This window comes from Nyctereutes procyonoides, unplaced genomic scaffold, assembly GCF_905146905.1.
Source record: "Nyctereutes procyonoides isolate TBG_1078 unplaced genomic scaffold, NYPRO_anot_genome, whole genome shotgun sequence".
In the NCBI taxonomy this organism is placed as follows: Eukaryota; Metazoa; Chordata; class Mammalia; order Carnivora; family Canidae; genus Nyctereutes; species Nyctereutes procyonoides.
Window position 1 is genome coordinate 69663663 of NW_026575142.1, and position 24874 is coordinate 69688536.

The window sequence follows — 24874 nt, forward strand, 5'->3', positions numbered from 1 at the left end:
TATAGATAAATCTTCATAGATTATTTTTTCTTTTTACTCATTAAAATTTTACCATTTTTCCTGATGTGCTGTCAACTTAGACAGTATTCGTAATGTTTCAAATTGTTGCAGGATTTGTGTTATTTCCTGTTTCTATTTGGGATTATAATCTCTTCAAGTTCTTATCAGGATTTTATAAAATTATACTTGATTTCCCCTGTTGATGCTATTTTAATGTTGTAAACATTATTGACAAAAGTATGATACTGCTGCATATTTTGTACACAGTCCCAAACTTCATTAATAGTTTGAACATGTAAACACTTACACTTCTATATTTTATATAAAACAGTCTCTATGTCCAGTGCATGTTCCATTTCATGAGAACTTTGAAGATCAGGAATAAAATTATTGGCATTATGTGGAGATTGGATTACATTGATCTCATGTCACAAACCTGAACTGTTAACTTCTGAGTAATAGTTAACCTGGATTGCAAGATCTAAAAGGCAAAGATTGTGTTTGTTCCGTGGCTTTGAAAATCCCTAATTACTCAAACAGTTTTCAGTGCTCTTTGTTTTGTAAGTTACTAGTTATAAAATAGGGTTATTTTAAATTAGGTAGATTATTTGAAATTTAGTTTCTTTGAAATACTGTTAGAGTTTCATGTTCACATTGCTATTGTGTACCAAGGGACACTATATTTTGCAGTCTCTTTAGAAAGTCTTTACTTCCTAAATGTGGATGGTATTTTTATATGTGATCCATAGGAGTAAATAATCTTAGAATGATCTACATAATACCCTCAGGACCCTATTGTCCTAAGTTTCTGTGATATAATGGCCAAATCTTAAGATCCTTCCTTTTATTATCCAGAATGTAAATACTGTCTCTGAAAACAGCAAGATATTAAAATGGAAGTGCTTTTTGTTTTTATCTTGAAGTTATTTTGCATTTATTTTAAGAAGGATCTTGTTTAGTGGTGATGAACTCCTTTAACTTTTGTTCAGGAAACCCCTTCTACTCTGAATGATGGCCTTGCTGGAGAGAGTGTTTATCACCACAAAGCCAGCCTTACAAAAAAACGTTAAGGGGAATTCTTTTGAAAGAGAAGGCAATAATCAGGAATAAGAAAAAAACAAAACAAAACAAAATCTCACTGGTACATACGAAAGTAATAGCTTAATTACTTATAAAGCCAGTATGAAAGTTAAAGCACAAAAACAGTGAAATAAATTATGTGTATAAAAATCCATCAAGAGGTTTACAAAATAAAAAGATATAAAATATGACATCCTATACATAAAATATGGAAAGGGGAGTAAAAAAATCTGAAATAACCAAGTAGTTTAAAATTTTTACTCTTAACATAAATCAGGAAAATATACAAAGTATATAATATAATTATTGAAAAATGTATTTGTGAAGAATATCCAAGTATAATAGAATAGTTAAGTAATGTATAGCATATTCATATATTGGACATTAGACAACTTCTTGGAATTAGTTTGATTATCTATAAGATTAGTTTGACAGGAAATGTTCACAATCTACTACGTTAGAAGTAGATAACTGGGCAGCCCGGGTAGCTCAGCAGTTTAGTGCCTGCCTTCATCCCAGGGAGTGACCCTGGAGACCCCGGATTGAGTCCCACGTCGGGCTCCCTGCATGGAGCCTGCTTCTTCCTCCACCTGTGCCTCTGCCTCTCTCTGTGTCTCCTCTCTGTGTATTCTCATGAATAAATAATAAAATCTTTAAAAAAAAAAAGTAGATAACTACTGGGTCACCTGGGTGGTGCAGTCAGTTAAGCATTGGACTCTTGGTTTTGACTCAGATTGGGATCCTCAGGGTTGTGACATTGAGTCCTTCAATGGGCTCTGCACTTAGTTCAGAGTCTGCTTGAGTTTCCCTCTCTTTGCCCCTTCCCCTCCTCCTCTTGTGTGCCCCCCCTTTCTCTCTCTCTCTCTCTCCCTGATCTCAGTTTTGATTTATAGAAATATACACAAGCACACATATGCATATGTATTTCAAGATTTAATAAAACCCAATATTGATTTCTTTTATTAATGTCCTTTTTTTCAAGTCATGTTTACAATGATGGCCTTGTTGCAAATTGTTTTATATACATTCCCAAATATCAGTAATCTTTTGAATGTAAGAATGTGAGTCATTCTTACATTCAATCCTATGAATGTAAGTCATTCTTTTGAGTAGTGTGTCAGAAATCATCAAAAAGGGTAGTGAATTCTTAAATTACTGAACCTTCAAAGTGCTCATTTTTTTAAACTAAGTTGAGTATCAGTAATATACTAATAGTAATGTTTTCAAATAAAATCCTAATAGGATGATTGAATTTCAGACCTTCAAACAGGTTGCTCTTTGTTGCCGTGTAGATGAAATCTACATAAAAATGTCTGCTGTAATTTTGCTTATTAAAATGCACAATGTGAGCTTGGTGCATTATTTTCATCACTGTGGCAAAATTTTAGGACTTTTCTACCTGGCCTTCATGCAGTAGGTAACTATGGAGTGTCATGTTTATATCAGGCTCTTTGATAGACCATAGAGATAATAAAAACAAGAATGTTTTTTTCTGTTAAAAAATTTAGTGAGGAGCAGCTTCATCACACAGCGCTTCATTATTAATGTCATAGGCTATAGATAGCTATAGAACAAAGTACCCCGACGCTGGGGTTGTCAAGAAAGGCCAAACAGAGTGATGCATCTGGGCCGAGGGTGGAATCATGAGTCAAGGATAAAGGAAGACGGTCAACGGGCATTTTCCACACAGAAACTGACATGAGCTGAAATATAACCGTAGCACGAGAAGAGATTACAGAAGGAGGATCAGGCTTAAAAGTATCAATGGATATATCAACAATATAAATATAATCAAGGACACTGTGTAGAATTTCAGATCAGAGCCCTCATAAAAGTAAGTATAAAATATACTCTTGCGTATTAACCCGGCATTCAGAAATATTGGTGAAGGAATTATTCCACATGAATGCATTTTCCAATGTTTAGAGAGGATGCTTTAATTTATCTATTCTTGATAAAAATACACTTCATTATTTTTTGCTTCATTAAATCTGTTCTTTTGATTGGAGTTTTTAGAGTTTATATTAATACAAATATCTATTTTTGCCCATTGCTCTAATGCAGTTGTGTCTTACTGGACTACTTAGATAAAACTATTTTCTCTTTCTTTTAAGGGCCCCAGATTGCTGTAATATGTTTTCATCTCCTTTGTGTGACTATTTTTTAAAGATTATTTATTTATTTATTTATTTATTTATTTATTTATTTATTTATTTATTCATTCATTCATTCATTCATTCATTTATTCGAGACACAGAGAGCCAGAGACATAGGCAGAGGGAGAACACTCAACCACTGAGCCATCCAGGCGTCCCTCCTGTTACTATTTCTAATTGTCCTTCTCTGACCTAACACCTTTGACTTGGTCAGCTTTGGAAATGAAAAAAATATATATATAATTTATTTTTTGAGGTAGGGGGATGGTCAACGGGAGAGAATCTCAGGCAGACCCTCTACTGAGGGTAGATCTTAACTCAGGGCTGGCTTCTGGGTCCCTGAGATCAGGACCTGAGCTGCAATCAAGAGTAGGCCGCTTCACCAACTGAACGTCTCAGGCACTTGAATCAGCTTTGGAAGTTTCTGACTGCTTCCTTGGCTAGTTGATATTCTTTGTCACTAATCTTGTTAGCTTAATGTTGTGAAGCATCACAGTATATGCTAGTTTTAGGTAATTCTAATGTTTTAACTTTGTTCACACGCATAACGTAAGTTTATATATAGAGAGAGCTCTCTAATATGATGAAACTTCCATATCCTACGTTAAAAAGGGAAATTTAACTAGGACCCAGGGGTGCACATGGTTCCCTTAAAAGAATTTGAAGAATTACGTACTTGTACACTTTAAAATTCACATAGAAATTTTTCATGTTTTATTTTTTCAAAGGATGTAATATTGTCATTATGTATATGCAATGGGATGTAAAAGTCATAATTTGATACCTACCATCTGTGTAAAAATACTTGAGCTGTTTCTTTTATTAATCTGCGTCATTTCTTCTTCTTGAAATCATGTTAGGCAACTGGTGTTCAGAGGTCCTGAGCCATATGCACTTCCCTCCATTACCTCCAAGACTGTCCTTTTGCAACTTCTTCCCAAGGTTGGCTTGTTACTTGGAAATGTGTTGAGGGAAGAGAAGTTGGCATATAACTTGATTTAGTCTAGAAATGTCAAAGGCTCCAAAGTTCTTCTTAATCTTGGGTACCCATCAGAATCACCTAACAGTTTGGTTCCCAAACTCCTGTTCTCAGTCTCAACCCCCTAGCACTCCCTCTTGTAGAGAGATGTGCCCTGTAGGTCACCGAGTCAGAAAAAAGTGAACTGGTCCCTTTTAAGCACTGCTTCAGGGGACAGTGGTCCAAGAAGTCTCCAACTCTTTAAGGTGTTCGTTGTCTCAGGGAGGCCTAGTAGAGTATGTCTGTGGAAATAGTCACCTGGCATCTGTGATACCTTTAAACAGGTAAAACCCAGCAGCTCCAGGGCCTGGAAAGACAACCTAGTCAGTGCATCTGGCATTCTTGGCTTTAGCTTTGCAGGTGTCAGGGCCAGGCCTCTGTGTCTGTGAGGCTTAGGAAAGTCAGTTATGGTGGCCTGGCATTGTTTGCCGCTGGAGGGAGACGAACAGGCTGGAGGTGATTCAGGAAACAGGAGAAGGCATTCAACTGTTGAGAGCTTGGGCTTTGGCTTTGAATTCTGAAAACAAATCACTTGAGGAGCTATGAAAAAAAATACATGCTGATCACATGCACATCCAGCCCACAGTTTAGACTGCCTAAATCCACATCACCTGCAGTGTGTACTACAAAAGCTCCTTGTGGTTCCTCGTCCTCTTCCCTGGGTTAAGAACCATTGTCAGATTGCTTGTTGTCTGGATGGTTTCAGTTAAACAAATACTACTGTGACTCCAGAATAAAAATAGCATTTTGTTGTCTTTATAATTTTAAGAAAGTTTTAGTGATATGAGAAACTCATTCAAGATAATGCACAGTGGTTTGTTATGTGCAGACTCTGTTTTCAGCTCAGGTAGTTGATACCCTGCTCTGAGACTGTATTCTAGTGGCAGTGGCATGGCTGAGTGGTTGCTTTTGAAAAGAGAAACAAGTAAACAAATACGTAAGATAAGTTATAGACACTGGAATGGTTCAAAGAAGGGGAAACAATGACTCTGAAATGTTGACTCTGAAGTAGTAGAAATTCTTTATGATTTAATTTCTTCATTGTGTACTGCTTTCAGAGATACTGCTATCAAGTATGACAATCAAAAGAAGCCAATTCCAAGTGCTTGCTCTGTAAGGGTTGAGTTATCCTACTGCTTTTTTGATAGAACAGTGAAGTCACAAGAGACCTAATGATTATAGACCTTGAACCTAATAGCAGTTAAAGCAAGTGGAATACATAATGAAAAATATATTGAAAGACAGGATGGAGTTGAAAAGATTCTATATATATTCTGTTAGAGATAGCAGAGACTTCCCTTAGCTCAGTTTATGAATATGTATCGGTTCCTACCATATTCATTCATGGTACGGTTTTGTACTATTTTTTTCTTGTCTGCATAAGTTTTATTTAGCATTAATCAAATGACTCTATGTACTAGACACTATAAAAATAAAAATATACATATATTTACAGTAGATTCTCAAGTAGCACAGTATGTACTATTTTTAAAATCCCCAAACTGATTGCCACTATAGGTATTTTAGTTTTTTTTCTGGAAAAGTTAACTTATTCTATTTTTACATCATAAGTGTACTTTTTAATATCTATCGTTTATTTCCCCCTCCCCGTACATCAGTTTGTTCTTTGTAGTTTACAGAGTCTGTTTCTTGGTTTATCTCTCCTCTCTCTCTCTCTCTCTCTCTCTCTGTGTGTGTGTGTGTGTGTGTTTAACCTTTGCTAGTTTTTGTTTCTTAAATTCCACATGTGAATGAGATCACATGGTATTAGGCTTTCTGACTTATTTCGTCCATCCACATCATTGCAAATGGCAAGATTTCCTTCCTTTTCAAAATGGTTGTATAATACTCACATATATAACTCATATGTATAATCTCTCATATATATATATATATATATATCAAACTATTGATATATCAATATATCCATAATCTCACATCTTCTATATATAGAACATATATAAAAATCTCACATCTTCTTTATTCATTAATTGATGGACACTGTGCTGCTTCCATAATTTGGCTATTGTAAAAAATACTGCAGTAAACATAAGGGTGGGTGTTTCCCTTTGTATTTGTGTCTTTGTAGTTTTTGGGTAAATACCCAATAGTGCAATTGCTGGGTCATAGGGTAGCTCTATTTTTAATTTTTTTAAGGAACCTCCACACTGTTTTCCTGAGTTACTGTACCAGTTTGCATTCCTACCGACAGTGCAAGAAGATTCCCATTTCTCCACGTCCCTGCCAACACCTGTAGTTTCTCATGTTGATTTTAGCCATTCTGACAAGTGTGGGTGCTATCTCATTGTAGTTTTGATTTGCATTTCCCTGATGATTGACGTTGACCATCCTTTAATCTGCCTGTTGGCCATCTGTATGTCTTTGGAGAAATGTCTGTTCATGTCTACTGCCCATATTTTTTTTTTTTTAGATTTTTAAAAATTTATTCGTGATAGACAGAGAGAGAGAGAGAGAGAGAGAGAGAGAGAGAGAGAGAGAGAGAGACAGGCACACAGGAGGAGGGAGAAGCAGGCTCCATGCCAGGAGCCCAACGTGGGACATGATCCTGGGACTCCAGGATCGTGCCCTGGGCCAAAGGCAGGCGCTAAACCGCTGAGCCACCCAGGGATCCCCAGTTTTGTGATATTTTTAACCAAACGTAAATTTAAGATCATCTTAAGAATAGCTTCTTGACTGGTAAATCAACTAGAATTAATGAGAGTTTGGTATTGGTTAACCAAAGATAAGTGATAGAAGATTTCTGCTCTCAGTGTATATTCTGACAAAGGATGTTAAATCTGTATTCAAACTTCTTTTGTGCAAAGATGTTTATTCGACTTAAAGGGAGCAGGTAAGATGCAATGAAAATTCAAAGATGGGGGAGCTCATTTCAAGTAGAAAGGGTCAAGGAAAGCACCCACGAAGCGAGAGAAACTGAGGAAGACCTTCAAAGAAAGGAGCATATCACTAGTTGGAGAATGGAATGAAGGATGCTCAGGTATAAAATATAGAGTGAATGTAGGCATGCAGTTGGGAAAGTAGAAGTCTAAGAAACACAGACCACAAACAGTAGAGCTCAAGAATAATACTGTGAACAACTGTGAGGTAGGTTAGTTGATACTGTGGGAGACCTCAGGAATACCTTCTAAGATGAGCCTGAGACTCTATATAATTTTCTATCCTACGGCTGTGGATAGGATTTTTAAAACTATGATCATTGTCTGTTTAAGCAAGGTGTGCTAGGATATTTGTGCCTCCTTTGAAAGATAAGCTGCACACCTGCAAAATGTCAGAACAAATGTCATGTGCAAACTCTCTATTGAAAGTACTCTTGGTTTAAAAATTATGCTTGCTTTAAATATTGTTTAGAAATTACAGGCAGGAGACCTGAGAAAAGAGTCGTGACTGGATGCCCTTTGGGACCCCTTTTTCTGCTATCAGGGAAGGGTGGAAATGACTTCTTTTGCACCCTAGCCAGGCTCAGGTAGGTTTGGGTTATATAGCAAGGTCAGTCCTTGCTCATTCTCTGATTACTAGGAACAGCTCTAGCTCTGCAGCCAAGTTCATACATGTACAGAACTCCAACATCAGACCACAGGCAGAAGGGTGCAGGAGAAATCTGGCCATTATTGGGTACCATATAAAGGAAGGTATAAGTGAAGAGTAGAACCTGTCTCCGTTTCTTGGTATCTTGTAATTATGACTTTGTTGTCGCAAAGAACTGAAATACAGTGTGGTCATGGCAGTCCCTAAAATATTTGTGATCAAACTTTGGTGAACTTAAATGCTAGCCTAAGGAGTTTAAGCTTTGTTATAACAGGTAAAGGACCTGAAGAATTCGCACTCTTTCTTCATGCTGTTTTAATTACAAGACTGACTTTGAATTGTGTATTAAGAAAATGTATTTGATGTTTATGTGAAAAATGGGTTTGGAGGAAAAGAGACTACAGGGTTTATGCCCATGTAATTGGTAACATTTTCCCCTTAGACAGTTTTATGACACACTCTAGAACTTTTAAAGATAATTTGTTTTTTATAAGATTTTTTTTCCCCACATAAAGGGAGATCCTGGGTCGATGTAAACATTTTCTGGCAAGGCCATCATACATTAAATAGGTATATTTTCTTATATCAGCCTAAGAATTTCAACCTTATATACTGTGACTGGAATATATAATTCATGCATATATTAAAGGGAATTACAGTTTAGGGTAGATTTATAATGATATTGCCATCAAATTTTATGGATCAATGGAGATTTTTAGACTTTCTGGAACCATGTTGTTCTTATAAAGGTTAGGTGTAGAGTGAATATAGAATATAGTATTTCTTTTTGCCAAACACAAGAGTCTAGATGGTGGATAAAAGACAGTGCAAGCTTTCATGTTACATTACTCAGTATGGAAAGGAATCTTAGAAGTCCCTATTCCTGAATGTGTTTATTTATTTTTTTAATAATAAATTTATTTTTTATTGGTGTTCAATTTGCCAACATACAGAATAACACCCAGTGCTCATCCCGTCAAGTGCCCCCCTCAGTGCCCGTTACCCAGTCATCCCCACCCCCCGCCCTCCTCCCCTTCCACCACCCCTAGTTCCTTTCCCAGAGTTAGGAGTCTTCATGTTCTGTCTCCCTTTCTGAATGTGTTTATTTCTTAATGAGAGAAGTAGAATGTGGTATTTGAACAGCCCAGGAAAATCAGTTTATCTGTCAGCATTCAGCTGAGACTCCTACTAAATAAAGTACTAAAATACTAAAGTGGTTCTCATTGAGGTTTATAATGAGAATTACTTGGGAGTTTAAAAAACTTAATGAGCACGATTCCTAAATTCTGATTCTGTGCTTTTTAAATAGGTCAGGTTTGAGAACCACAGCTGCATTTGGTTATGGCATAGTATGCAATGGAAATAGAAATATAATAAGAAATAGAAGATAGCAACTTCCCCTTTTATTTGACTTTCTGTTTTGGTAGAAGGCACACATTCAAAACTAAGTGATACTTTCAAAACTAGGGAATGATGAATGAAAATTAATATAAGCCAAAAAACACACTAGAAGAAGGAACCAAGTGTTTTTTTTTTTTTTTTTTTTTTAAGATTTATTTGGGGTGGGGGCAGAGAGGTAAAGAGAGAATCCTCAAGCAGACTCTGCTCTGAGCATGGAGCTTGACATAAGGTCCCATCCCAGGCCCCTAAGATCTTGACCTGCAGTGAAATCAAGAGTCTGCTACTAAACCGACTGAGCCACCCAGGTCCCCCAAGTATCTTTTTAATTATAGTAAAATATGACATAAATTTACCATTTAAGCATGTTTAGGTGTGCAGTGCAGAGGCATTAAATATATTCACATTGTGCAATTATCACCACTATCCATCTCCAAAGCTTTCCTTTTTCAGAACTGAAATTCTGTATCCCTTAAATTATAACTCCCTAATCCTTCCTCTCCCATATTCTGTCAGCCATTATTCTATTTTCAATGAATTTGCTCTGGGTCCCTTATCTAAGTGTGATCATAAAATATTTGTCCTTTTGTGTCTAAATTATTTCACTTATCATATTGCCTTCAAACCACGTTAGAGCATAGGTAGGTATTTCATCAATTTTTAAGTCCTTAAATAATATTCCATTGTATCTGTATGCCTCTTTGTTTATACAGCGAGAGATTTGTGTTGTTTCTAACTTTTGACTATTGTAAATACTGCTGATGTGAACATTGACATATGGATATCTGTTGGAGCCCCTGCTTGTAATTTTTTTTTTTTTTTGGATAAACACTCAGGTGGAATTGCTGGATCATGTGGTCATTTTATATTGGATTTTTTTTTCTTTTTAGAAACTCTGTACTGTTTTCCATATCAGTTGCACTATTTGATATTCTTAATAACAACACACAAGCAAGTATTCTTACCTCTTCAAAAACCTATCAACTTTTTAGTAGAAACTACCTTTTGGTTCTCTTGTATTTTTCACCCCTAAGGCCCTGGTGTGGTGTTTACTATACATTAAATATATCACTCAGGCTAAAAACATGAAGTTATTTGCTTTTACTCAAATACAGAATGTTTAAGTGGTTGAAAGTCCAAGTGTAATAATTTAGTCTGGGTGCACTGACTGGGAGTCAAATATGGATCTGGAACGAATAGAAATGAATTTAATCCATCAGTGTGAAATTAGAGCATTTCTATCACCAACATATTTGAATCAGAGTTTTTTTTTTTTAGATGTTGACTACTTCTAATAACTTTCAAACATTACTTTTATATCATTAAATATTTGTGTTTTGTATGCAATCACCAATAACCTTGAAAATATGTTTATAGACAGCTCTAGAAATCCGAAATATCTTCAATAATGGCAAAGAAAAATATTTATGAGTGTATAGGAGTGGGTTTCGTTGTCTTTGCTTTTTCTATTGGCTACCAGGAGGCTGAGACAAACTTAACATTCAAACTCAGTAATTGCTTCTTAATTTTAGCAACCTGATTGCATGCATTTTAGTCACTTTTTTGGAAGCAAATAGTATATATAAAAGAATGACTCAATGAACCAATGAATAAACATAAATTGAGTCATAGAGACATTTATTTCTAAAATCTGTATTTTCTCCTTGTTGCCAACTTTGGATTAAATTGGAATGTTTGGACTAATGGGAGAACCAAGACTTCAGAATGAACCTCACAGATCCTGCTTTTGGGTTTGGACTAGATTTTATACTCTTTCAAGATATATACTCCTAAAAAAATGTTACTAGTTACTTGTTTAAACTCTTAAAATGATGATTGTGACAAAAATGTTGGGTCCTTGAGTGAAGCATTGTATTTTCTAAATTCAAGAATAAATACATGATATATAAAATGCATCTAAGAGCAAATATAGTAAAACATGACTTTTGGATTTAGTTTACAAAATGATATTTAATTTGTCACTATAAGCTTGTGCTAGACAGGAAAAACTAAATAGAATATAAAAAGTTTCTTTATAATTAGTCCTTTCTGCTTTTGATTAAACACATGAATTGGGAGAAATTTATTTGTTAGGTTGTAATATATCTTACTTGTAAATAATGATGATATAGCACATATCAATCACTGAATCCAGTCATCTTTATGGGTTTTATCTCCACTCACATAATTTACACTGCCTTCAAAATTGACTCATAAATCTTGAGATTTTTTTTCAGCATCTATTTATATAAGGATTTGTGTCCATCATCAGTTTTAGGGAGTATATTGTTGCCTGAGGACAATGATAATTGCTTGGAAAACATTTGAGGCTTTCCTTTAACACTATTTAGAAAGATTTGGGGTCTTTGGGACCTGAAAGACTTGGGTTGTAATTCTGTCTCTGCCATTAGTTTACAGGCTGTGAGGCAGTGATTAAGATACTTAACCTTTCCTGAGCTTCATTTTCCTCATTTGTAAACTAATGCTATGATATGTATCTCACAGAGTTTATGACAAGGATTCAGTGACTTACTGTATAAGACCCCTATTCAAGATAAGCACTTAATACATAGTAATTATCTTGATTAATAAAAATAACAAACTACTTGTATTTAATATTTAATAGTTTTTAATGATGCTTCAAATAGAAATCTATCAGAGTACACAGTGGAAGATATGAAAAGCAACTTTTCTATATAAAAATCATATATTGTTGAAGGGTATGATCATATTTGCCAAAACTCTGTAATGATCCAGAGATAAAAGTGCAGGAGATCTGTGAGAGTGAACCCTTTAGTTTCATTTAACAATGGATTTTGATCAAGTTAATAAAGTCCATTAAGTAAATGAGATGCCGCAGTATTCAGTAATGAGACAAATTGGCCAAAGAGAAATCTATTTGTTGCAGAGAAATACATTAAAACATGACAACATAGTCGTTTTGCATACTGTGTGGTGATATCCCTACAATATCAAGCATATTTAGCACCAGATACTAAGGACCCAGAATTGGGTAGACAAGAGAAACAATGGCAGTGAGTGAGATGTAGCCCTGGGAAGAAGAAAAGGACAAAACTGGAATTTTCACTTACATGCTGTTAATAGGAATTATTTTTTGAAAATTTATTCAGAAATAGAGGGGTCCAATTTTTAAAATTGAATACATATTCAAGGGAGAATTTTACTGAAACAAAACCAATATTAATAAAGAATATAACAATACATTTAAAATCAAGGTTTTTACCATAAAATTTTAGGTAACAGCGATACTTAGACTTTAATTCCTCGATCCTTTATAATAAAATTACTTAAGCCTAGTTTTCTTATAACGTGACATTAAATATTTAAAATTTATTCTGAAGGCAAATATTTTTTTTTTTCTATTTGGAAATACATGCCCTGCTGGCTCTGTCTTTTCGTTTTAGAAAGTAAATTGACATTTTTTTTTTTAAGTTTGAGTAAGTTTTCTTTAGCACAAATCAATTCGACAGAAATAACCCCAGGTCTGATGATGTATTCTCTGCTTGCGTTCTAACACTCACCAGTTTTTAATTGTAACCTAAGTTGCTGTTAACATTTGCAGTTGCTTTTCCTCCCCATTAATCTAAGGACTTTAAATTTTGTTTTCAGGAATATGTTATACTTTAAAGATCACATTTAAAAACATAAAATAAAGATCACATTTTTACATATTACAGCCTTAATAACAAAACAATACTTTATGTACATGTGGCCTTTATCATTGACGAAGCTGCTTCATGTATAATCTCATTTACTTCTCACAAGCCTCCTGTGATATGGCAGGGGATTACTTTCACAGTTTTATAGGTGGTGAAATTGAAACTCCATGAGGATAAATTACTTGCTCAAGGTTGCATTGCTAGTAATTACCAAAACTGAGACTTGGGCGCACTATTAAAACTGGTTTGTGTGTAGCAGAGTTTAAAAAATCAGATGTCTGCAATGATCTAGGAACAGAAGCAAGTGGGTGAAGCCAACCAAGCACAAGAGACTGGGAAGTGATGCAGTTAACTGGAGAACCGAGGCCCTTTCTGAAGGGAGCAGCAGCTTTTGGGGGTGTAACTTCATGTTGCCTTGAATAGCTCTGGGTGTAGGGTTGCCAGGCTTCTAATTCAAGGAAAGTGCACGATCTAAATCTCGTGTGAAATGCTTTTGTTTTAAATATCGGCAATGGGTTCAAAAGTTGAAATATATGGTCTAAGCAAGACAAATCTGAAGGCTGATCTCACTAAATTTATAGCGTGTGCCACATCCTTCATTCTTCAGGGGAACCTGTGAGGGTGGGGTGGGGGGGACCTGAATAACTGGGGGGGGGGCTCCTATAAGATAGTAGACCTATCATCTTCAATCCCATTCTCTAGTGCTCACTCAGCATTTATGTCTAAGGAGTTATTTAGTGAGAATCTTTGTCACCTGATTTCCTTGAAAGACTATTTATTCTTGTATTGTTTCATTTGTTTAACCCAAATATATACTACATGCCAACCATGCACATGGCGCTGCGATGCAAACAATATTATATAGTATTAGCTCTCAGTCTCAGCCCAAAACATGCTAGCAAGTCAGTATGTTTCTATAAGCAGGAGGTGTTGGAAGCAAAATGGGAAGCTTCATGGTGAAGGTAGCATTTGGAAATACATCATGACCTGGGTTTTCAGAATCTGCATTTTTAAGGATTTTGAGAGGGGAGAGCACAAGCAAGGGGAAGGGTCAGAGAGAAGGAGAAGCAGACTCCCCGCTGAGCAGGGATTCCTGACTCAGGGCTCATCTCAGGACCCTAAGGCCATGGCCTGAGCTAAAGGCAGACACTTAGCCAGTTGAGCCACCCAGGTGCCCCCAGAGTCTGTATTTTCTAACCATACTTCTAGCATTTCCTTTATTGATGCCATAGAAAGCTTTTACACATGTACCTTTATCCAAAGATAATTAGCTTCTTGAAAGTTACAAAATACAGAATTAAAAATTAAAATTGTGTATAAGCTCTTACCTGTTAATATCTGTGGAGGTAACACACATGCGTATAGATTCAGATTGAGAGAGAAAGGAGGGAGGGAAAGATGAATGACACGGAGTCCTGTAATGCAAACTTGTCATTGTATTTCTCTTTTCCCTTATGTTAGAGAGTTCAGAACCTAATTCGATTTATGGTCTTCGTAACCAGTTTGGTGTACTTGTGATTTTCTCTTCAGTCCTGACTGACTTTTCTAAACATTATATATATATATAATATAACATTATATATATATATATATATATATATATATATATATATATATCAGGTGATTAAATTGAAACTCCATGAGGATAAATTACTTGCTTATATATATATATATAATATATATATATAAATGTATCTTTTTATATGCTTATGTGACATAGGAAATCTTTATTCTTCACAGTTTGCTCTGTTTCTTACTTTTAATACCCTGAGAAATCATGTATATCTTTGTTTCAAGCTCTATTTTGTTTTTCTTAAATATAGGTTAGAGGAGTAGAGGGAAAACACAGGAGAGGAAAGAAATCGACCATTCTCTGACACATCCACACATATGTAGATGGCTAAGTGGAGTATAAACTGGTTTGGTTTTTCGTAAGCAGCAGAGTGAGTTCACATGGGAGCTGAAGGTAAGACTAGGGTGCCTATTTCTCACTTTTTGACTTAAAGGTAAGGATAGTGTTTTAGACTGAATCTTAAAAACTTATTGTTGTGTCAAGACATTACCTATATCTATCTTACCTGCAGAAGAATATTTCTTAAACATTTTCTGTGAGTTAGACGCAAGTCATAAAACATAAATGAAAGATAACTTACAAATCCAGTGTGATCAAGCTGTTTTAATGTAAGCAGCAAGTCAATGATGAGTTAATTTTAAGAGCTATGATAGCAAACGCTTCTAAACTACTCATCCTGTGCAATGAACTGGGCCTTCGGAAGGTCGTAGAATGTGGTCTAGGGATTGGGAGGGGGAATGTTTTACTGATTAGAATCTGTGTGTGTGTATGTGTGTGTACTTGTATTTGAAATTGCTACAGGGGACTTGGGATGTCTATTTCTAAATCATTTATTCTTTAAAATGCTCCATTAAAAAGGTGATCAAATAAGTGTACAAAACGCTATATTACCTATTTCCTCTTGGAAATGTAAACATGTTAAAGACTTATGAAAGTATGCTCACCATTAAGAAGCTATTGTTCAACCCTGTGTTTCCCCATTACTTGATATTGGCCCCCTTTCTCCTAATAATTGTGCTCACGTTTCATTGAACAAGTATTCAGAAGACACTGGATAAAAATAGCTCTGAAGGTGAGGAATTTCTCTTAAACTTATTTCTTTTCAGAATAATTAGAACAGCAAGTGGGTAGCCATGATTGTCATTGCCAAGTATTGCTGAAAAATGAATTCATGTTATAGGACCTGTGACTGGAAAGTGTCAGTTATTTGTAGAAATAAACAATGGGAAAATATAAACAAAAATGCCTTAACATACTAACCTCCAGTGAACTTGTGTTTTTCTTTTCAGGTGTAGCCATTGATCATTTTATCATGCCCTATAAAAGTAATTCCATATGAAAGTAACTTACTGTGTTTAGCCTCATTGTTTTATTTCTACATTTGGACTCATTCACATATTTTACTCCTTATGATCAGATTCCATGATACAGTCTTTGGTATTTCTGTACCTTTATAGGGGGAGAAAAAAAAAAATCTACTTCATGTTGCTTTTGGTCGTGTGTCTTTTTTTTTTTTTTTTTTTTTTTTTTTGCTTTCTATCACTTTGGAATTGTGCTACCATTTAGAGCACAAGTTAAGTAGTGTTGATGAAACTTCATATGTCCATGTGGTGTCATTGAATCAAAAACTCTACTCAGTTGTTTTCAGTGATTATAATCAAGCATACATAATTATATACGTGGAAATAGCAGAGTGGTAATTCATGTTTAAAGAAGTATTGAACACAAATTTGCAGAGTATTTGCAGATAAAAACTGCAAGTTCTTTATGATCAGCCAAACACTCAATAACTTGTAAACTGAAGTATTAATATGGAGAAGATAGTGGTTTCTAACTTTAAGGTCTGTGAGTAAAATCTGTATCTTGTTCTTTTTCCCCCCATTTCTACCTATTTTCATTGATTCTTTGGAATTCTGAGCTTCTGTGAGTCTGAGAAATTCATCAAACACATAAACTTTATCATTTATTTCCAGGAAAACAGCTGCAGATTAACCCAAGATTTATTTACCCAACTTCCTTACCCTGGTTTGTCAGGATATTTAATAGTGGGTGATTTACTTTTTGTGTGTTAAGTATGTGGTTTACATCATTTATGTCCTCAGCTGAATTCTTCTTTGGCATACAGAAGAGGAGAAAGGGGTCAAACCCTTTCATTATACTCTGCTGTGCTTTTTGATAACCTATGAAACTGTCAATATCTGAGCATGTGCCACAGTTCCTCTGAAGTTAGTGAGGTATACGCGGGTGCCCAACAAGCACAATCACGGTAAAAATTAGAAAGTATCCCCAGAAATAAAAGTGTGGAGAGATAATTTAACTTTTCAAAGCTGTTTGTTTCCTGATTTTTTTAAAAAAATCAAAATTAGAGATTATGATAAAAATCGATGACTATCCTAAAACTAAAAATCTTCTGTGATAGTTGGAAAGGGGTCACAGCACCACTAAAGGGTTTACTTTTTCTCAGGTGTTATAATTATTCTTAAGAAATGACCAGCAGAAACTTGTCAGATACAGGAGATGTGGCAAAAGAAAAAAAAAAAAAACTTTGATATTTTAGTAAATGTTTCAGAAATAAACATCTGAAGAAAGCTTTTCCTTTAAACAATTCAAATTGAAAAGCTGTTTCTTTCTATGTTGCACTGTTGTTCCTTTGGCTCACATCTCAATTGAGCCATTTTTGCCCTTGAACTATAAGCCTTAGAATGAAGTTACTTATTTTATGATTTTATCTTCCCTTTACTTTTGACCTAAACTAGTATTACGTTGATTGACTACATACATACTAGTTCTTAAAATCCAAACTTGATAGAATATAAAAGGAATTTACAGTATCTATAAAGGCATTATAAAATAGTAGTAAATAACAAAAAGTAAGTTTTTAGATTTTTGGATAAATATTTGGAACAGTAAGTTATTTAAATTGTACTTTTTTAGAGAAGTTCTATAATATTTGCCTTAGAGGGTCACCCTAGACTAGGTAAATTTCAATAGGTGTCCTCTCAAAAGTGATTTTAAACTTTTCTCATAAAATGCTAAATATTCTGTAAATAATTCATGGTGAAAAATTAATAATGAAGTGCTTTCATGATAATGAGTTAGAGAGGTATATGAATATTTTTAGATTATTAAAATTTCACTAATTTTCAATAGTTATAGGATAACATTGATACAAAGTGAAAAATAGAATAATTCAGAAATTACTATAAGGATTGTTTTTAATAAAACAATAAAAACATAGTTTATATGTACAGCTGCTAAACTTATGCTTTGTTTAGCATTGAACCTATGCTGTCAACTAATGAAGAGGACTTAAGCAGCTATATTTTGTCCGTTTTAAAATACATATATTTTTTAATTTATTTTTTAAAGATTTTATTTACTTGAGAGAGCAAGCAAAGGAGAGAGAGAGGACGTTGAGTGGAGAGGGGCAGAGGGAGAGCGAGAAGCAGACTTTGCTGAGCAGGGAGCCCAACATGGGCCTGGATCCTAAGCCCCTTGGATCATAATGTGAGCCAAAGGCAGACAGTTAACTGAGCCACCCAGGCACCTCTGAAAATACAAATGTTTTAAAACATATTTTGATATTTCTGAAATTAGGACATACTCTGTGTTCAAGGGTATTTTAAAATTGCCAGCATTCAGGCTGGAATTGTGTGAGCACAACATTGCCCGTGCATGTCATAGGTGTTCAAATTAACATCACTTCAATTGAGTTACATATATTAGTGGTATTTTATACATGTTGAGTTTGTTATTTAAAATGTCTTCAGATATATTATACCATGATTAGAGATTAAAATGAAGTTTTTATGTACACAGAAAGGGATGGCAAAACACAGCTGAGTGTACATTTAATCTCAATGAAGCCAGTATCCATCATTGGAAGAACAATTATAAGCTTATATTTTCTTGCAACGTGACGACAAAGTACTTTTCATGGACCGAGGAAGGAAAATACCCTGAAGTGGTTGGTCTATTACATTTTGTTACTAAGATTTATGCAGAAAGATGGCTCATCCTGCACAGAGTTGGAACTGAAGGAACGAGAAATTGCCAAATCTCTCAGAATAGATAAGAGGGATTTCAAAGCAGACAGTCTATTATGACTGATTTATGTATTGTGCAAGTTGTTGAATTTATTTTAACAAACTTCCTGCTGGCTTTGAACAGAAGCTGCTTAACTTCCAGCAAGATCTGATTCAGTTGAAAAAAATGAAAATTTCAGTGCCATCAAATAGGGAAGCGTCACCAAAACTCACAGAATTGGTGTAGCCACTTGGCAGAAAATCCTGGAGACAAAATTGGAGCACTCTTAAGAAATGCAATATCGTTACTTTTGATGGGTTAGGATTTGTGTGAAAAATTAGGAAAGTTTCCAAAGCTGAGTCAAAAAGATTCAGAAGATTTGGACTCTACAAGTGGGAAGTTGGGGACAACCTTAACAAATATGTGTAGCATATTTTGTTCACATATGGAATGGACAGACTGATACATTATTTATGCATGAATGATAGTAGTTTCAGTAAATATAAAATATAAATTCTCAGTGATAAGAAAGCATTATCATAGTTCATTGACCGTTTTTTATTCTTGTACTGGTACATAACATAAATGGTGCATCTACAAAATAGCATCTTGAATTAATGAGATACAGTGTTAATAAAACATGTATATAAATGCAGTTTTAGTGTAAACATCACCCTGTTTTAAGGCTCCATTATAATCTATCCATATGGTATAACCCATGTTTTGCATTCTTCATGTTAAAATTTCAATAATCAAAGATCTCCTTTTCTAAATCAAAGATTTTCCTTTTCTATCAAACTTTACTATATTTACTGATTTGTATAGATTTCTCAACTGTAATGAAAAATAGTGATTAATTCACATATATTGCTTCTTCATGTTCTTAATCTGTTTTAATCCATTTATGATCCTTGCCAGATATTGTATGTATGTGCACTCTTATAGACCATGTATCTCTAATGTTAATTATACTCTCAAAGGGAATTGATTTTTTTTAATGCACACTAAATGTTCCAATCAAAAGACATAAGGGGTCATAATGGAGGAAATAAAAAACAAAAAAACAAGCCCCATCTCTATACTGCCTACAGGAGATTCAATTTAGACTTAAAGTCACCTGCAGAGTGGAAATGAGGGAGTGGAGAAATTCTGAGCATGCAAATGCCAAAAGAAAGCCAGTATTAACAATACCTATATTGGACAAACTAGACTTTAAAACTGTAAAAAAAGAGACAAGGGCATTATATAATCATAAAGGGGATAATCCAACAAGAAGATGTAACAATTGTAAATATTTGTGCACCCAACATGAGAGCACCCAAATATATAAAACAAGAGCAAACATAAAGGAACTAATTGATAACAAGGCAATAATAGGTAGGGTATTTTAACACCCCACTTACATCAATGGACAGATCATCTAAACAGAAAACAAGGAAACAATGTCTTTGAATGACACAGTGGACCAGATGGGCTTAGTATATATTCAGAACATTCCATCCCCAGAATAGGCATTCTTTTCAAGTTCACATGGAACATTTTACAGGGTAGATTACATATTAGGTCACAAAACAGGCCTCAAAAAATACAAAAAGATTGAAATCATAGCATGCACTACGAAACTAGAAGCCAACCATAAGAAAAAACTTGGAAAAACCACAAATTCAGGGAGGTCAAACAACATGGTACTAAACAATGAATGGGTCAACCAGGAAATCAAAGAAAGAAAAATACATGAAAATGAAAACACGAGTCCAAAACCTTTGGGATGCAGCAAAAGTGGTCCTAGAAGGGAATTATATAGCAATACAGGCCAGCCTTGAGCAAGAAAAATCTCAAACAACCTAACCTTAGACATTAAGGAACTAGAAAAAGAATAACAAAGCCTAAAGCCAGCAAAAAGAAGGAAATAATAAAGATTAGAGTGGAAATAAATGATATGGAAAACAAAATAATTAGACCAATGAAACCAGGATCTCATTCTTTGAAAAAATTAATGAAATGGATAAGGCCCTAGCCAGACCTATCAAAAAGAAAAACGATAGGACCCAAATAAAATCACAAATGAGAGAGGAGAAATAACCAACACCAAAAAAAAATATAATTATAGGAGAAAATTATGAAAAACTATATGCCAACAAATTGGACAACCTGGAAGAAGCGGAAAAATTCCTAGACACGTGTACTACCAAAACTGAAGCAGGAAGAAATAGAAAACTTGAACAGACTAATAACTAGGAAAGAAATTGAATCAGTAATCAAAATTGCAAAGAAATTGAATTGTCAGTAATCAAAAAACTCCCAACAAACAAAAGTCCAGGGCCAGACAGCTTTACAGGTGAATTCTACCAAACATTTAAAGAAAAAATACCTATTTTTCTCCAACTATTGCAAAAAATAGAAAGCAAAAACTTCCAAATTCAGTCTGTGGTACCAAAACCAAAGACACCATTAAAAAACGAGAACTGCAGGCCGATATCCCTGATTAACATAGATACAAAAATTCTCAGCAAAATACTAGCAAATCGAATCCAACATTACGTTAAATAAATCATTCACTATGATCAAGGATTTTATTCCTGTTTGCAATGGTGGTTCAATATTCACAAATCAATCAATGGGATATACCACGTTAATAAAAGGATAGGAACCATATTATTTCAGTAGGTGTAGAGAAAACATTTAACGAAGTACAGCATCTATTCATGATAAAAATCCTCATCAAAGCAGGTTTACAGGGAACACATCTCAACATAATAAAGACTGTATATGAAAAACCATAGTTAATATAATCCTCAGTGGGGAAAAACTGAGAGGTTTTCCTCTACAATCAGAAACAATATAGGGATGTACTCTGTTACCACTGGTGTGTGTGTCTGTGTGTGTGTGTGTGTGTGTGTGTGTTTTAAGATTTTATTTATTTATTCATGGAGACACAGAGAGAGGCAGAGAAACAGGCAGAGAGAGGAGCTGGCTCCATGCAGGGAGCCGGACATGGGACTCCATTCCGGGATTCCAGGATCAAGCCCTGAGCCAAAGGCAAATGCTTAACTGCTGAGCCACCTGGGCATCCCACCACTGTTGTTTAACACAAGAGTAGAAGTCTTGGCAACAGCAGACAACAACAAAAGGCATCCACATTGGCAAGGAAGAAGTAAAACTTTTGCTATTTGCAGATGACCTGATACTTAATATGGAAAAGCTAAGATTCCATCAAAAAATTGCTAGAAATGATAGATTTGGTAAAGTTGTGGGATATAAAATCAATATACAGAAATAGTATATAGCATTTCCATACACAAATAATGAGATAGCAGAAAGAGAAATTATGAAATCAATCCCATTTACATTGCACCAAAACCAATAAGATACCGAGGAATAAAACTAACCAAAGAGGTGTAGAAGACCTATACTCTGAAAACTACAAAACGGTGATGAAAGAAATAAAAGATAACACCAGGAAATGGAAAGACATTCTGTTCTCATAGATTGGAAGAACAAATATTGTTAAATTGTTTATACTACCAGAAGCAATCTATACGTTATATGCAGTTCTTGTCAAAATACCACTAGCATTTTTTCACAAAGCTAAAAGTTTGTATGGAATCACAAAAGACTGCAAATAGTTAAAGCAACCTTGAAAAAGAAAAGCTAGGGGCATCACAATTCCGGACTTCAAGTTATATTACAAAGCTGTAGTGATCAAGGCAAAATGGACACATAGTTCAATAGAACAGAAAAGAAAACCCAGAAATGGACCCATAGCTATATGTTGAACTTATCTTTGATAAAGCAAGAAATAATATCCAGTGGAAAAAAGATGGTTCAGAATGGGAGAAGATACTTGCAAATGACATCTGATAAAGGATTAGTACCTAAAATCTCTTAAGAACTTATAAAACTCAACCCCCCCCACGCAATGATCTAATTAAAGATGGGCAGAAGACACGAGCAGACATTTTTCCAAAGAAGACCTACAAATGGCCAACAGACATGAAAAGATGCTTAACATCATTGATCATTGGGGAAATACAAATAAAAGCTAGAGTGAAATGTCACCTCACACCTGTGAGAATTGCCAAAATCAACAACACAAACAATAGTTATTAAGGAGGATGTGGAGAAAGGAGAATCTTCCTCCTTGTACTATTGGTCAGCATGTCAACTGGCACAGCCACTCTGGAAAACGGTATGGAGGCTCCTCAAAACGTCAGAAAAAAAAGGACCTCCCTATGATCGATCCTGCAATTACACTACTAGGTATTTACCCAAAGAATGCAAACATACTAATCCAAAGGGATACATGCACCCAGATGTTAATAGCAGGATTATCTGCAATAGCCAAATTATGGAAACAATCGAAGTGTCTATTGACTGCTTAATGGCTAGTGAAGACGTAGTATGTATATGTCCAATGTAATTTTACTCAGCCATAAAAGAGAATGTAATATTTCCATTTGCAATAACATGGAGTATATGATGCTAGGCAAAATTAATCAGAAAGACAAACAGCATATGATTTCGCTCATGTGTGGAATTTTAAAAACAACAACAACAAAAACAAGGAAAGGGGGAAAAATGAGGAGACAAACTATAAGAAACAGACTTTTAACTATAGAGAACAAACTGATGGTTACCAGAGGGGAGGTGGGTGGGGGGATGGGGGAAATAGAGGATGGGGGGGATTAAGGAAGGCAGTTGCCGTGACAAGCTCCAGGTGTTACATGGACGTGTGGAGTCACCTGAAACTAATATCACGCTCTATGTTAAGTAACTGGAATTTAAATAAAAACTTAAACTTTAGGGCAGCCCGGGTGGCTCAGTGGTTTAGCATCTGCCTTCGGTCCCAGGGCATGATCCTGTAGACCTGGGATCGAGTCCTATGTTGGGCTCCCTGCATGGAGCCTGCTTCTCTCTCTCTGTCAATAATAAATAAATAAAATCTTAAAACAAATTAAACTTTAAAAAATTAATAAGCATTGTTAGAGCAATATATGTAAACAAGTAATATCTTTAAGTGAAATAATTTATGCCCTAGATTTGTGTATTTACATTTAAATTTTGAAATTGATCCACTTATAAGATCTTAGGTATAGATGTAGCAATATAAAAAGAACTTGGAGACAAAGATTAGGGAGAAAATAATGGCTAGGAGGTTCTTTCTGCCTTTGGTTTAGTGGTTTTTATTTTAGTGAAGACACATATACTCTATAGTTCTAAAAATTGACACTTTTTTTTTATTTTGGCAAGGTGACGTAAATACTGTAAGGCCTCTGATGCAATATTTACTGTAGATCACAGTTTGTTTAGATAGTATGATGTAAAAGTAAAGATTCCTTCACTGAAATAACTCTTTTGGCAATAAATATAATTTATTTGGTGATGATTGTCATTACTTGAAATAAAAAGTATGATATGCTATCATTAAGTTGAATTGCTATTAAATTCATATTTATTTTCTTTAACATAGAAGCAAAGTGGAAGAGGAACTTGTTTCCTTCATTTACCAATGTGAATATACTGTATGTTACTTATTATTATTTTTTTTAAGAGAGTAGAGGGGCGGAGAGAGAATCTTAAGCAGGCTTCCCAGTGCAGCGTGGAGCCAGACAAGGGGCTGGATCTCATGCCCCTGGGATCATGACCTGAGCCAAATCAAGAGCTGGAAGCTTAGCCAGCTGAGCCATCCAGGAGCCTCTACTGTATATTCCTAAATTTCATTTTTAATTTAAGTGGAGAATCCTGTTCATATTCTCTATATTTGAGCCGTAGGTCAGGATCTTGGAAGACTGAATCCTCAAGGGGTAAGGGCAATAACAGGCTCATTTTTGCTTTCCCAGATTCCAGCTTGATAGTTATCACGGGGTGAATATGCTGGTTACCCCGTTTGCCTCTTCAGATCCATTCTCCTCTCTGCACGCTCTGTACCCTAAAAGACATTTTAATGAATTTGCATCATCTTCTCACTAGCTTCACTCTGCTGGGTTCAGCCAATGGAAGACGCAGGCAAGAGTTTTGTGAGTGTGAGGAGGGGAGCTCAGGATATGTATCATTAACCCTTATGGGACTATTTGACAGAGGAAAGCAAGCTCTCCTACCTGCGGCCACATCTGTTGTCACATGGCCCCATTTCAAGAGCCCTCACTCAGGCTGGGTTCCACTAAGGCTGCCCTCTCTCCTTGTTCCCTTTAAAGCCCGAGGGCTTCCTACTGGCATTACTCCTTGCGTGTTTCCCTGTTGGTTACTTTAACTGCCCTCTCCTCTCTTTAATGCATCCTCTGTTTCCGTCTGGGACTTTGCCTGAAACGGTTGATATTCAGTTGTTTATCTTCAAGACAGAATTTTGAATGTAAGGATATGAAGATACAGGATACAATAAACATTTTCATAAAAAAAA